This window comes from Saimiri boliviensis, chromosome 17, assembly GCF_048565385.1.
Source record: "Saimiri boliviensis isolate mSaiBol1 chromosome 17, mSaiBol1.pri, whole genome shotgun sequence".
In the NCBI taxonomy this organism is placed as follows: domain Eukaryota; kingdom Metazoa; phylum Chordata; class Mammalia; order Primates; family Cebidae; genus Saimiri; species Saimiri boliviensis.
Genome location: NC_133465.1, coordinates 36,548,753 through 36,564,165, shown reverse-complemented (window position 1 = coordinate 36,564,165; position 15,413 = coordinate 36,548,753).

Sequence of the window (15,413 nt, the reverse complement as noted above, 5' to 3'; positions counted from 1 at the left end):
AACTTTCTATAAAGTATTGTCAAATTATTTTCAAAAAAAAAAGTTGTGCTAATTTGTACCAATATTTAGCCTTCAGAAGGAAAACCGCCCATTATTTATTTCAAGTCAATGAAGCCTTGTGAAATTAACACTTGATTCATTAGAACTCCAGAAATCATGATACACATGTATTTCTGCTTTGTATGACCCATGATAAAAGTCTAATTGAATTCAGGTTTACAAATTGGAAAATATCAGATCTGTACATTTAATTCGTACAGTGAACACCCAGCATGGACAAGACAGGATTTGGGGCCAAGAGTGAAAGTGGAACAAACTAAAGCCTCACCAAACGCCTGTCTCTGGTTGCTCCTTTCTTACCATACATCAAGGGTAAAAGAGAAAGCAGCTCACACAACCCAGAACAAGCAAAGAGGTTTTCACACCCCTCTGCAAATGTCAGAATCAAAGGGATCTAGGGTTTGACCCAAGAGGTCACTTTAACTTGCAGGCAAAAAGCTGATCAGGTGTTGGTGAATTTCTAGAAGCCTGCATGCTTCCTCAATCGATTTCTGTTGGCATCTGTACCTGCAAGAAAAAAACAGTACTGTGAAGAATGTATCTTGTTTTTTGCCTGTATTAAGATAGATCATTAAGGAAATCTGAAGCATGGGTCAGAGTTACAACTTTTCAAACGCATGGCTGTAGCTCATACGCTGGCCATTTTCCTAATATCTATCCTTCACCTTGCATATCAATCTTACTATTTCAGCTGGTGAGGGGGCTTACCTCCTCTCTCAGTTCAGGGGTGTTGGACTTGACCAAATTAACAAATAAGGGATTGCTGTTTGTTTTGCTTTGTTTAGGTTTTATGTTTGTTTATTGTTTGCTTTTAAAATTTTATTGTAATAACATTTAACGTGAGATCTACCCTCCTCAAATTAAGTGTAAAACAAATTATTGTGGATCGTAGGTGCAATGTTGTACAGATTTCCAGAACTTATTTATCTTGTTTGACTGAAACTTTATGCCCAGTGATTGGTAACTCCCCTTTTCCTCCTCGCTTCAGCCCCTAGAAACCACCATTCCACTCTTGGAGTCTTTGAATTTGACTATTTTAAATTCCTCAGCTAAATGGAATCATGCAGTGTTTGTCTTTCTGTGACTAGCTTATTTCACTTAGCATAACATATGCAAGGTTCATCTATCTCATTCCATATTGCAGAATCATGCAGAAGATGCACTTGGAAGAGCGCCTGGCACATATTAAGAGTTCATTAAATATTAGTTGTTATTATTATTAGGGTTACAATGACTGGCTCAATTAGAGGAAAGCCTGGACTTGTTATAGTTACTTGATGCTATCCTTTCTTCTTGGATAGAAATAGAGAAGCATGTGTAACTACTGATGCTATCTTTCCACATTGAGAGGAACCAACCCAATCACACACCTGATAAATAGGGAGAAGCAGAGGAAGCTACACCCTGATCAAACTGCACTTGAAGCCTGTACTACCTGTTGACCTTTGAGCTGTTTGAGCTAAATGCATCTCATTTTTTTTTTTTTTTTTTTTTTAGAATTGGGTTTTCGGGTATTTGCCAACACAGACATCCTGATTCCTGGCCTTCATTTGATTTTTTTAGGCAGGGTGTTACTCTGTCACCCAGAATAGAGTGAAATGTCATGATCTCAGCTCACTACAGCCTTGACCTCCCAGGCTAAAGCAATCTTCCCACCTCTGCCTCCCAAATAGCTGGAACTATAGGTGTGTACCACCATGCCTGGCTAAGTTTGTTTTGCCATGTTGCTCAAGCTCAAGCAATTTGCCCACCTTGGCCTCCCAAAGTACTGGGATTACAGGCATGCACCACCATGCCTAGACCAGGTTTTCATTTTCATTTTAACTAAAGGGTCGAAATGATGACATGGACACTCCATTTTGAGCATGCAGTTGTTAAAGAGTGGAATTAAATTTCACATCCATATCAAATGAATGAAACATCCAATGTATTAGTTTGCTAGAGCTGACATAACAAAGTACCACTGACTGGGTGGCTTAAAAAGAGCTTTATAGTCTTACAGTTCTGGAGGCTAGAGGTCCAAGATCAACATGTCAGCAGGGTAGGTTTCTTCAGAATCTCTCCTGGCCTTGTAGACGGCCATCTTCTTCCTATGGTCTTCCCTCTTCATGTGTCTTTTTCCTGATTTCCTCTTCTTGTGAGGATACAAGTCATATTGGATTGGGGTCTGCCCCAATGACCTCATTTAAACAAAATTATCTCTTCAATGACCTTATTTCCAAATATAGCCACATTCTGAGTACTGGGAGCCAGGACTTCAACATATGAATGGGACAGGGGAGGGGACACAATTCAGTCCATAACATCCAACAAGGCATAAATGATGTGATATGGATGCTTTGATACCAGAACTTTACCCTGATACAAATGCTCTTCTCCAGGTTTTTGTTTAGGGGCTAGAGAAGGAAGAGAGATTGAGAATAGGAAAGCCCCTCTCTGAGAATAGATCCAGAAAAACAGCACGTAATGAAGATTTGGCTAAGCCTACTCTCAAATATCTGTTCTGGAAGGACAATTCACATTGATAACAGGAAAGCTTATATAAAAATAACTTCGGTTATTTCACTTTTTGTGAGCCTCTGTGAGGATGGGCAACTTTGCTGAAGAATCTGTTACAGGCTGATCTTTTTTTCTCTGTTAACACTTCTTAGCTAAAGTTTCGGTGCTTTATTGAAGAATGAAATCTCATTTCTGGACATGGTTGAACAGCTGTTTCTGTGTTCTTTCTAATTTCAGTGAGGCAAGTTTCCAAAAAGGAATAGAAAGCTTGGTTTGCATTCTGAAGTTGGCCATTGAATTGAATGGTTTGTACTGTAGGAAAAAGCTGTATCACATAGAAGTCACTTCCCCACGTTGGGCTCAGTTTCCCTTAGTGTAAACTAAAGCAGTTGGACTCCATGATTTCCAATGTTGTGTCCATCTATTCACCATACGATTGAATGGGAAAAAAAAAGTATTTTGGTTTATTTGTTGGTCTTTGTTAGTAAAAACTGAGGCCAGGAGCAGTGGTTCACGTCTGTAATCTCAGCAATTTGGGAGGCTGAGGTGGGCGGATCACCTGAGGTCAGGAGTTCAAGACCAGCCTGGCCAACATGGTGAAACCCAATCTGTACTAAAAATACAAACATTAGCCAGGCATGATGGCACATGCCTGTAATCCCAGCTACCTGGGAGGCTGAACCACAAGAGTTGCTGGAACCCAAGAGGCAAAGGTTGCAGTGCTCCAAGACCACGCCACTGCACTCCAGACTGAGTGACAGAGCAAGAGACTCTGTATCCCCCCACACAAAAAAAGGTCCTGCATTTATCATTCCCAAAACCGTTTCCTAGCATTCAGGTGTCTATTAAACTCCATCTGCGTCAGGTATTCATGGCAGACAAGTAACATACATTTCTCTGAGAATGAGATGATCCATATCTCATCCATTGTTGAGAACATCTGCCCATCTTTATCTTACTGCATAAATTTCTTTTTCTTCCAGTGAAGAAAGAGACAGGGAAGAATAACTGTTTGTAGTGGCAGTCAGCATTGGAAAGAAAATATTTCATTGTTGCTACTGAGTGTACTAAAGATACACACCTGGCTCCAGCCCAGAGGTTTGTAACCAGGGAAGCACATCAAAATTACCCATGAAATTTCTAAAAGCACATGTCTGTAACTCTACCTCTCAAAATTTTGAATCAGTAAGTCTGAAGAAGGGCCTGAATCTGTAGAAAATTCCTACAGATATAATGGTATAGGTTTGGTCTAACCATTTCTTCATTTCCATTAATTCATTACCAGGTCCTTTTAGTCAGTTATGCCAAAACATCTTGTATTGCAATTGGAAATACACCTACATTTAAAAGGAACAACTCTTTCTTTCCCGAAGTTACATATTAAGTGTTTTAGTTGGTTGTAAGAAACACAGTTAAGTACTCCAGAAAATTTTACCTGTTTTGCCATCCAAATGCAGTTAGCATTTCTGAAACTAGATATAATATTTTACTACAGAGATTATGTATTGTAAACAGCAACAAAAACTTTCTGTGGTATTTGCAATAAATAGAGAGTAATATTTGATATCAGTGTTCTTTGTTAAATCACCGAGGTACATTCTGAAATTACAGCCCTAAAATAATAAGAGACTTGATTCCACCAACCCTCCTGGTGGGTTTATTTAAGCAAATTGTATTTGTCTGCTGAACTGTGAATTAAACAGGTTTTAGCCTTCCATTCCTTCAGACTTGCAATTCTGTAGCTGCATATGGAATTTGTTCGTATTAGACTCTAGTTAAGAGCATTCAGGAAGAGAAAAAGAGGAAACATTACTCAAAACATAGAAAAACAAAGAATTGCCCATTTCCTTCAGAAGTCCAGTTCTTAGAGCAGTGGAACAAACCAAGGTTTTGCAGTTAAACGGAACAGGTTTGGCCCCCAGCTCCCTCTTGCCACTGTCAGTCTACACGTGCAGCTCTCCTTGTGGCTTTCCCTTCAGGACTCTTATCTGAGCAATGGTGGTAATCACACTCACATGGCAGGTGGCTGTGAGGATCAGAGTAAATATGATGCATGTGAAATGCTTGGCACGTAATGGGCACCCTCAAATGGTTGCAGGCATCAGTTTTATTATTTTCTTAGGGAAAAAAAAATAGGTGCAAACAAGCTAGGATTCACTCTTTTTTTCCCAATAGTTTTACATTAATGAGATAAATTCAAACAGAATTTGACTAAATTTGGAAGGCTCATATTTGCCTCTTTGTAAATAGAGATGCCAACTCTGAAGTGGCTGATTCTCTATAGATGAAGCACAAAATGTTAAGGTATATGTGACATTTTCAAAGGCATCAAAGGAAACCCTTACAATGCCTTTGAACTACACATTGGCTGTGAATTGATGGCTTCACTTGAAATCTAATGAAAACTCAAACTCTCTAGATTTGAGTTGCTGTTACAATTTGGCACAATCCTTTTGAATGTGGGGGAAATGTATCCAAAAATGTATCCAAATATGTAGTGTTTGAAATATCTCAGGTTCTAATAGAACCTAAGATTAGTAAGTACAAAGCAGGTGGCTATGAACTGTACCTAGTTGTTGTAAGGGAACGGGAGAAGAAAACTGAGCCTTTAAAAAGATTAACCTATTCAGGTTCTGAACCTGCTTGGGAACAAACTCATATATCAACCTAAGTGTCCAGACAGTGGAAGAAGAAAGGAAGGAAGGGTTGTGATACTGAGATCAGACATTCAAAATCAAGGAGAGATTTTATAGTTATGAATGGTCCAGTCCCCAAAGAAGATATAACTATCATAATTTTTTGAACCAACTAACATAACAAAAAAATATAACACAAGTAATATAGTTGAAATAATACATATATACCAGCTATTTCTTCTATAAATAGAGAATACATTTTGTTTAAATGCTGAAACATTTATAAGAATTACTTTTTTTCATAATTTTGTATGAGTGAGATAAATTCAACAGGAAATGGACTAGATTTGGAAGGCTCATTTTTGCCCCTTTGTCTTACTGTGTCCCTAATATCACATACTGGGACGCAAATAAACATTTGATAAATTATCAGATACTTGCATAGTGTTATCAATGGTTGACTCTGAAGATGAGGTTCCAAGTGATCTTGACTTTTTTGTGTTCTTTTATATTGTTTGAATATTTTATAACCAACATATATTATTTCTATAAGGAAAAATAAGTTCTTTTCATTAAAAAAAAAAAACCTGAACGCTTAATATGTTTAGGTGCAAATATTAAGCATGTGTCCTGATATATTTCATTTCATTCTCACAGCAGCCCCTGAAGTAGAATTGCAAAGATTGATAGTTTCTCTCCCCACACGTCTTTTCTCTACTACTTCTATAATCATAGCGGATTTAGGTAGACATGTGTCACCCAGCTGAAGACTATATTTCCCAGCTTCCCTTGCTGCTAAGTGTGGTCATAGGATGATTAATTGGACATGAGTAAAAGAAATGTGTTCAATTTCTGCTCCCTCTCCACCTTTTAACCTTTCTTGCTGCTAGAACACGAACCCAGTGAACATGGTCATGAACCCTAGTCAACAAAGCTGAAGACAGCCACCCTTTAGGAGATGGAGACTAACAAGAGAGAGGAAACCTGTGTGTCTAGTGCCATGGAACCCCAGAGCAGCTGTGGACTCTTTATAATCAGACCGTTGTGCAGGGAGAAATAAACTTCATATTGTTTAAACTGTGTTAATTTGGTATCTGTTAAAGTAGCAAAATTAATCTTATTATTTTACATTGTGTTGTTTTTCTGTCAAGAAACATAGCATTCACATTATGTTTTACAATGATAATTACTACAAATGTTCGGACTTTATTTTAGGTTGAATATATTTTAATGCTCACCAATAATGCTTATATGCCTCAACATCGTAATCATGCTCAGGGCCCCTAATGATATCTTTCCATTCCAGAGAAAATATACAGATGATATGTTTCCACAGTTCTTACATACTTGAATGACAATTTGACTGCTTTTAGAATTCTTGAGTCATACTCTTTTCCCTTTAAATCTCTAGGGATTACTTAAAAAAACATCTACTGGGCTAAAGGGAGAGGTGAGATATTTGAGAGCAGCCTGATCATTTCTTCTTTTAAAATAACCAACTTTTCTACTAGGGTACCTGTGGATTGTAAACTCTAGGTAAACAACATCATAAATGCGACAGCATTGGTCAATATTTAATCATTTTTAAAGAACATGGTAGCCTCTTCAATGTGTAGATTTCTGGCTGCTGTCATTCTATTTCCTTATTATATCATTTAATTTTCCTTTTTATTCAGTTATCATCTTCAGAAACATCAGCTGTTATCTAAATGATTCATCCCTTCAACAAGTGTTAAGTGAATGTTGGCTTTCAAGTGCTGGTTCTTAATATTACTGTGTGCCAGGCATTGTTCTAGGTACCAACAATAGAATGATGAACAGGGTAGAAAGCATTTATACTCCGTGGAGCATATCCTTTAGTGGCAAGAGAAAATAAGCCAAGAGAAAAATTAAGCAAGATAATTTCAGATAGAGATATGTTTTAGGAAGAAAAATCAGGATGATATGATAGCATGACTGCCATGGACCTGTGGATTAAGGAAAATTCCTTGATCTGAACCCTGAGTGACTTGAAGAAGCCTTTATCCAAATATCCTCAACCCCTCTTTCTTTGTCACACTCCATATCCACCCTACAGAAAATCCTGCTGAGCTTTATTTGTTTTATTTAAAATTTGTGTTAATATTATTATTATTGTGTGTGTGTGCTGAGGGTGTTTCAAAATATAGTACATTTCCAAATATATCTTGAATCAGACCACTTATCATCTCAGCTGCTACACCCTAGACCAGGCCACTTTATTCCTCAACTACTCTTCCTGGTTCCATGCTTGTGTCTACCCTCTGCAGTGCACTTTCTATCCAATAGTCACAAAATTTCTGACAAATAAGTTTAATTGAATCACATGCACAAATCCCTACAATGGTTTCCTATGACAGAAGAGTTATTTTCTAGCAGAAACCATTTATTCCTTCTTCCTTTAGTAACAAAATTACCCGGTTTTAGCTAGACACATTTACTGGCTTCCCTTGCAGCTAGTTTTGGCCATGTGACCATATTCTGGCCAATGGGATATGAGCAGAAGTGAAGTGAACAATTTCCAGGTTGTGCCTCAAGAGGAAAAGGATTGTCCTCTCTTCCTTTCTCTCAGTTTTTTTGGGTGGAACATGGACCCACATGGTGGCAACCTGCCCTCTGCTGTGTAGAAGATTGCAAACCCTGGGGGATGGTGGACAAACAAGAAATGTGGCCCCTGATACTGTGGAAGCCCTCAAGCTGCTTACCCTTAGACTGTCACATGTGAGAAGAATGAACTTCTGTATTATTTAAATCATCTAAGCTCTTTAGGGATATGATCAAAGATGATGTCTGGCACTTCCGAATCATGCCCTTAAGAAAAGATTGCCTTGTCTTTCCCTGTCTCTGCTGTGTGGGATGCAAATGCAATGGCAGCAGGGGGCACCCATCTTACTTTCAGAACTGGAAGCACCAGCTTAAGGAGAGCAGAGCAAACCCTACAATCCCAGGCTGCCTACCTCTGGAGAGTTATACGAGAAAGAAACAAAATTCTAACCTATTGGAACCCCTCTACTTTCTAAGTCTCTGTTACAACATCTTAGATTCTGCCCAAATGCCATCTTTTACACTCAAATTAAGTGAAATCTGAAGATCTTAATACGAAGAAGGATATACCTATCTCATAGGGAGGTGAATAGCCAGCACAGTGCCTGCAAGAAAGTAAATACTAAAAATATATCACTTTCCTTCCTTTCCCCACACTTCACTCAGTACAACATTTTAATGCCTGGAATCCTAAAATCAGTGTAACCAAGTTTTAATGAGAAGCTAAATACCTGTAATTAGAAAAGATTGTTCTTAGAAGAATATCATCACTACATAAGCATGTCAGAAGATGTCTCACTATATTTTTGACATGAAAAAGGTTCCAGTTTTTTGGGAAAGTGGGGCATTATTGATTTTATGCCTTATAACTGTCATCGTTTTTCATCCAATCTATGCCTTAATTTTCTTACTCTTCTCAGAATGACTAGAGGAATGAATTCATTAGACATTCAAGAGGAGAAGCTTGATGTGTTAGCATAGCATTGTGGTACCAGCACTTTTCTTAGGCAGTTAAAGCCTGAGAATGTCAACCCACTGCTAGGGCATTAATTAAATTGGGCAACAATCAGAGCCATGATTAGGACATTCATGAAATAATGAGGGGAAGCCTTATCTTGCCCAGCCCCCAGTGGCTGCTGCCACTACAGGGAACAAAAAGAACCAACTGGGTTTTCACTAAACACCAAGGATGAGATAGGCACTTTAAGTATATGGTTTCCTCCATTCCTTGCAAGATTTGCAAGATTCCTATACAATAGTCATGACGATCCCCAATTTAGTGATGAGAAAACTGAGGCTTGGGAGACTTGGCTATTTGCCTAAGAACTGAACCAGGCAGTTATAAAGCCAGATGCTCTTCCATGTCTGCATGTTTTAAAAGCTCATGCTCCTTCTCCCCAGTTTCCTCATCATTCCCCACTCCCCAATTCCAGACTCTGAAAATATGACAAAGAGAGGTGAGCTCTAGTTTGGGAACCAGGAAATAGCAATTCCAATTCCACCTCTGCTCATGACATTAGGCACTCAGGGCTGCAGTCTCCTCATCTGATGTGAACCTTCAGACTATTGCAGGAAGTAAGACACGGAATCCGTAGCTGGTAAGGAGTGACCTAAAAGGCTTTATAATCAGCATATTAGGCTGACTCCTCTGCTTCTACTCCTTACATTTACACACATCCTCTGCAGCACAGTTTCCTTGCATTCCCCAAGAAAACCAAGAATTAACTGCTCCATTCATTACATTTTTATTAAAGACCTCCTAGGTCTCTTACATTGCGTCTGGGTTACACAGATGAACAAGACACAACCTGTGATTCCTGGCCTCTTGGAGTTTACAGTTAAGTAGGAGTCAAAGGTCAAAGGCAAACAGATAAAGAAACAAGTTACACACTTTTTAAAAAAGCATGCAGAAAAAACTAATAGGGGTTTGAAAAAAAAGAGTGACATGACTTTAGAGAAGGCAGCCACTTGGGAACGTGATGATGAGGCTGAGCTGTAAAGGATGAGAAGGAAGTAGCTGCTTTAGGGAAAGTGGCTGATATGGTTTGGATATTTATTTGTCCCCTCCAAATCTCATGTCATAATGTGATTCTCAATGCTGGAGGTGGGGCCTGGTGGGAGGTGTTTGAGTCATGGGGGCAGATCCCCCAGGAATGGCTTGGTGCTGTTCTTGCTGTAATCAGTAATGAGTTCACAGGAGATCTGGCTGTTTAAAAGAGACTGACAACCTCTCTCTCTGTCTCTCTCTCTCTGTCTTGCTTCCTCTCTTACCATGAGATGTGCTGGCTCCCCCTTTGCCTTTTACCATAATTGTAAGCTCCCTGAGGTCCTCACTGGAAGTAGATTCTGGCACCACACTTGCCACACAGTCTGCAGAACTGTTAAGCTAAAACAAATCTCTTTTTTTTTTTTTCCAGGAATTACACAGTCTCAGATATTCCTTAATAGCAGTGCAAAAGTGGACTAACATAGTGGCAGAAAGAGCTCGAGGTAGAGCATATGTAAAGACCCTGAGGCTGGAAGGAAATTGATAGGTTTGAGAAACTGAGGCCTGAGTTAGTGAAGCTGGAAATTTAGTCAGGGGTTAGAAGCTGCAGGTCAAGGCTTGAAAGCTATGGGAAGGAGCTGACATTTTAACTGAAATGCAACAGAAAGCCAGAGAATTTTAAATTCTGAAGAAGTGATTTGACCCCTTTCCCTCTTTAATCCTACTTCCTTTTGTGGGCGACTTTTATTGATATTTGACCCACATTGGGAAAAGTCCACACATTGTATGTGTTTAGCCCAATACATTTTAACCACGTGGAAATTCCTATTTAACCATCACCAAGATCAAGAAATAGAACATTATCCCAACCCCAAATTTTCCCATCATGTTCCTTTACATTCACTTAATCAACCCAGTTCTGTGCGGAAGCTGGTTCCTGTGGCTTTTGAGTGCCAGTTATCAAATATTCAGGAGTTTATGAACTTATATTTAAGCACAGCCATTCTTAAAAAGAAATTTATATAAACTTCCAATTAAAGAAATTATATTAAAAACAAAGGTAAAAAATTCCAGAAAATGCAAACTAATACTTAGTGGCAGAAGGCAGGTCTGTAGCCTGGGGTAAAGAAGGGCTCAGAAAGGGGCATGAGGAAAATTTGGGGGTGGTAGATATGGTCATTATCTTGATTACGGTAATGGCTTCATGGTTGTACACAGATGTCCAAATTTATCAAATTGTTTACTTAATCACGTATAGTTTATTATATATAGTAATTATACCTCAATAAAACTATCAAAGAGAAAAAAGTGTCTGAAACATAGCTCAGTAAGCATTTGTTGAAAAGATAAATAAATACAGACTAGACTGGGAATGTTCAAAGATGGTGGAAATCAAGAGTGTCATTGGATATTTGCAGTCATTTTAGTCCTGTGTTCTCAGGTGACATTAGCTTTTGGAGCCTTACATTTGTAGGAGAGTGAGATGCTAGAAAGATAATTTGGCACACAGTAATAGGTAATAACTATTCAGAATTCATTACTTCCTAATTATTTCACTATGTTATACACTTATTTATGCTCTTGAGGTTATTTATCTAATGCATCTGTCTGGTAGAAATATCACATAATGTTATGCTACAGCACACACTTCTCCATGTTAAGTGACATCATGTTAGTAGATTGAAACTGGCAATGGTTAGGAGTATTTACACCATGGACATTAGCCGACACGTAATCATGTTCGGAGGGGAGCCAGTCATTAAACGTTTTTCAGGCCTCCACCTCCCCTCAAGAGTGTGATGGCTTCTAATCTCATACAAAATGTATACATAGCACATACCCTCCCTTTTACATTTGATTTCTTTGGCCCTGTCCACATTACATTTGTGGGATTCATCAGCCATGTTGCTGTGTGAAGTGGATTCACTGAGGGTAAAATGAATAGCAGGGCTACAAAAATGAGAGAGGTGGACCCCAGTTAAGAGGTACATTTAGCCAGATTCTGCTACCAGGAAAATTACCTGATAATGCAGTTAGCAAATGGAGGGACAACTTTGGGCTGGAACCCAGGGCAAATGGACCAGATTTCTGGTGTCAAAGAGGAGTCACAGCTTCTGGGAAGGGTTCTAAGACCTGATTTTGCTTTGCAGGAGAAAAGACTGAGGGCTGTATAAAAGGTGAACTCTGTCTCGTCTGAGGAGGGGGCACTGGCTACAGGCTTTGTAATCGATCATTGGAGGATTAAGTGTTCAGGAAATGAACATATGGTAAAGGAGATGAGGCTCTTGGAGACAAGGCAGATTGCAGCCACAATATTAAGATGCCTATACTTTTTTAGAAAGAGCAGGTATTATTGTAGGTCCTTGGTTTCAAAGCCTTCTTTGGTTTGAAACAGGATGGAAAAGATGACTAACACACAGGAAGAGAAAGAGGAAGAATCTTATCTCTATGGTAAAATTATACTAATAAAACACTGGGAGGGGAAAATCAGGATGCTGATTATAGGGATAAAGGAGTTGGTTTTTTCAAGGTTCAATATACACAATCCTGAATGAATTAAAAGAAGAGAAAATACTTCCATTCGCGTGTGTGTGTGTGTGTTTATTCATTCATATATTTCATATTTATGTTTCAAACTCAGTGCAATTGACTAAGTAAGACACAATGTCTGAGTCTAGAATTTTGCTTTTAGAGCCAAAGTCTCTAAAACTCGTGGTTGGAGAGGAAAAGACCAGACATTTAGGAGTGGAGGCAGGTAGGGAGGTTGAGAGATAGAGCCCTGGGGGCAAGGGGAAGAGAAACGTGGAGCAGGGGAAAGAAGCTACCCCTCTGGTTCTCCTCCCCTGCCCTCCCTACCAACCACCTCAGCACGCAGTGGCAGGAAGATGATCCAGGGGAAAGCATTCTCTCTTTTATTTCTAATTTTTTTTTTTTTTTTTTTTTTTTTTTTTTTTTTTTTTTTTTTTAGGCAGAGTTTCACTCTGTCACCCAGGCTGTAGTGCAGTGGTATGATCATGGCTCCCTGCAACCTCCACCTCCTGGGCTCAAGTGATCCTCCCGCCTCAGTCCCCCAGGTAGCTGAGAGTACAGGTGCAAGCCACCATGCTCTGCTAATTTTTTTGTAGAGGTGGGGCTTCATCATATTGCCAAGGGCTGGTCTTGAAATCCTGAGCTCAAGTGATCCACCTGCCTTGGCCTCCCAAAGTGCTAAGATTACAGGTGTGAGCCGCTGGGTCTGGCCTATATCTAATTTTTTCAACTTACTAGTATCCTACTGTAGAACTGTCTAGATTGCATGAGAACTATTGTCAGGATAAGCTCTCATACTCATCTAGAAAGTAGGACAGTGTTTCTGCAGTAAGATGCCAGAACCCCATATATCAGAATAACCTTTTGTAGTGGGTTGTGCCCCTTCAAAAAGATATGTCAAAATCCTAACCTCTTGTACCTAGCAATGTGACCTCATTTGGAAATAGGATCTTTGCAGGGATAATTAAGTTAAGGGTGTCTGGATGAAATCATCTTGTATTTAGGGTATACCATAAATCCAGTGACCAGTGTTCTTACATAAGAGAAAGAAAAGGGATGTTTGAGACACAGAGAAAAGGGCCATGTGCAGAGATTGGGGTGATGTAGCCACAGGCCAGAGAACGCCTGGAGCTCACAGAAGCTGGGAGAGGCAAGGGAGGACTCTGTCCCGGTGCCATTAGAGGGAGCGTGGCCTTGCTAACACTTCAGTTTCAGACTTCTGGCCTCCAGAACTGTGACAGAAAAGTTTCTGTTGTTTTCAGACACTGAGTTTATGGTAATTTGTTAGGGCAGCCATAGAAAACTACCCACCTTGTTAAAAAGGCAGATACGTCAACCCCATTCCAGACTATTCAGCAAGAATCTTCAGCAGCAGGGCCAGGAATCTGCATTCTAACCAGCTCCTCTAAACTGTGGTATTATAAAGTTGGACAGCTACTGATAAAGAACAACGGAGTATGGCTTTTGTCTTTCAGTGCTGAAATGACCCTGTATTGTTAAGATTTATTTAGTTTTTTTAATTAAAAAAAGAAAATTCCACAGGCTGCCTGCCATATTCTTAACAAAGAACCAGAATGATTAAGCAGTGGTATGAGGCACCCAGATTACTAGTTATGGGTGGCTTGTAATTACTTAAGCACGGACTGAGTAGCAATTGGACTCACAAGCGACAAACATGACAGCAGGTCCTACTTCGACGGAAGGCCATTCTGACTGAGGCTTGCAGAATAAGGAAGGAGAGCTGAATGGTCAGGGTTAAGTCACAGTAGGTAAACAGAAACCCAAGCTGGGGAGGTAATGGAGACTCTGGGAAGCATTGATAACAAACACGACCAACATTCCGATTTGGACAAAAGCTGACAGCAAAGGAGGAAGGACCACGTTACTGGACTCTGTAAATGATATTTTTCACTCCTTCAGGGGCAGGCAAACAAGAACAGTTGAAATGTGAGAGTTGGAAAAAACAATGCTTAGCAAACTGATCAGTTCAGATGACCCACCTTTGGATGACCCACAATGTTGTTCTCCCAGTGAAATTTGTATATTTATGCCTTCAGACAGTTAAAAATGTCTTATATGTAGTGGATATACTGTTTGGTGGAATGACACATGTCAAGAGGAAAAAACCACGACCTTAAAGAGCAGTTGGGGAGATGGACATGAGAGCAAAAGTATCAGGAGCACAAAGGAGGACTTTTTCTGGGGACATCACTAAGGCTTCACCAAGGAAGGCAGCTGAGTGGAGCCCTGAGGATTGAAACAGGCATTCATCTGACCAGGAGAGGAAAGCTAGCATGAAGCATGAGAGCATGCCAATTCATATTTATTGAGCTTATCCTTTGTGCCAGGCACTAGTCTAAGTTCTGCCTAGGTATTAATGCATTTAATCCTCATCTGTGAGCTTAGTACAATTACTCTGCTCATTTTACAGCTGGGGAAGCTGAAGCACCTAGAAGCTCGGTGACTTGCCCAAAGTCACCCACCCAGCTAATTCACAGTGGAACCAGCTTTGCACTCCAGTGGTCTTGTTCCACAGCTCCTATTTAAGAACCACTGACATAGACTTAGACTGAATTTTAATTTCTGCTCCTTACTAGTTGTTCGACCTCAACATGTTACCCAACCTCCCAAAGCTTCAATATCCTCATCTACAAAATGAAGAATTTACTGGGCATATATACCTCTGCCTGGGGTTCCTTCCCCTTAGAAATTGCTCCTCCTTTCCTTCTAAGCATCAGTGCCAGTTAGAACGGTCACGTTCTTAACAGCCCCAATACTAATTAATCCAAGAATGTGCAGCTGACCTAAATTGGGCCTATCTAAGCCCTTCTCTGAGAACATTTTTCCCCCAGGCTGAAGTGCACTGGTGTAATCTGGACTCACTGCAACCTCTACCACCCAGGTTCAAGCGATTCTTGTGCCTCAGCCTCCTGAGTAGCTGGGATTACAGGTACGCACCGCTACATGTGAATATTTTTTGTATTTTCAGTAGAGACAGGAGTTCACCATGTTGGCCAGGCTGGTCTCAAACCTGGTCTGAAGTCATCTGCCTACCTCGGCCTCCCAAAGTGTTGGGATTACAGGCATGAGCCACCATGCACAGCCTCTCTGGGATTTTTAAAACTAAAACTGATAAAGAA